Source organism: Bombina bombina, chromosome 2, assembly GCF_027579735.1.
Source record: "Bombina bombina isolate aBomBom1 chromosome 2, aBomBom1.pri, whole genome shotgun sequence".
In the NCBI taxonomy this organism is placed as follows: domain Eukaryota; kingdom Metazoa; phylum Chordata; class Amphibia; order Anura; family Bombinatoridae; genus Bombina; species Bombina bombina.
This window is the reverse complement of record NC_069500.1, coordinates 1,434,069,546-1,434,070,659: the sequence shown is the minus strand read 5'-3', so window position 1 is coordinate 1,434,070,659 and position 1,114 is coordinate 1,434,069,546.

Sequence of the window (1,114 nt, the reverse complement as noted above, 5' to 3'; positions counted from 1 at the left end):
GGATGCTTTTCAGATGTGTTGTTGATGGAGGACATGCGGACCTTTTAAACTCCTATGCATCGCCACAGCCCTTCGGGATCCAGCCTCAGAGAACGACTCAACCGACAGATAGCAGAATACCTCGCATTAACTGCAGATCTCGACACTCTGAGGAGCGATGAACCCCTTGACTACTGGGTGTGCAGGCTTGATCTGTGGCCTAAACTATCCCAATTTGCAATCGAACTTCTGGCCTGCCCCGCTTCAAGTGTCCTGTCAGAAAGGACCTTCAGTGCAGCAGGAGGTATTGTCACTGAGAAGAGAAGTCGCCTAGGTAAAAAAGTCTTGATTATCTCACCTCTATTAAAATGAATGAGGGATGGATCCCGAAGGGACTGACATTGGGTGATACATTCGAGTAATAAAGGCCTGATGAGATGAGCTGCCTTGGGCTAAAAATGGTCCACACGCTTATCTTCGAATGCCGGATGACTTGCGTAACTTATCCGCCAACAACTAGGGTTCAAGCCGCAATGTTTTAGGGCACTTTCTAACTGTCAAACAAACATCAATTTTTCTGGCCGCTGCTACAGCAGCGGCTGCAACAATACCTAATTTTTCAGGCATGTGTACATGCCTAATTTTTCTGGCCTCTGGTACTGCACTGTGGCTTCAAAACCCAAACCAAAAAAAAGGCACATAATAGGGATTAAACTGCTAAGAATAGTACTACTTAACACACCACTGCCCCAAATTTGAAGTAGGAGGACCGACCAATCATCTTTTTCCATCTCCCGGTTCCTAAAAATTATCTCCGGGTTCCTAAAAACGATGCCATACCTGTACTCGATTGTGCAAAAGGAAGTCATGGCATATGGGGTCTTTCATGCTGTCTTGCCTGTTGAGGGTCTGGGACCCTCGTATAAAAAGGATGAAGGAGAATGACCTGTACTGGGTGTCCAAGCATCTTTTTCCATCTCCCGGTTCCTAAAAATTATCTCTGGGTTCCTAAAATCAATACCATACCTGTACTCGATTGTGCAAAAGGAAGTAATGGCATATGGGGTCTTTCATGCTGTCGTGCCTGTTGATAGTCGGGGACCCTCGTATAAAAAGGCTGAAGGTGAAGGACCTG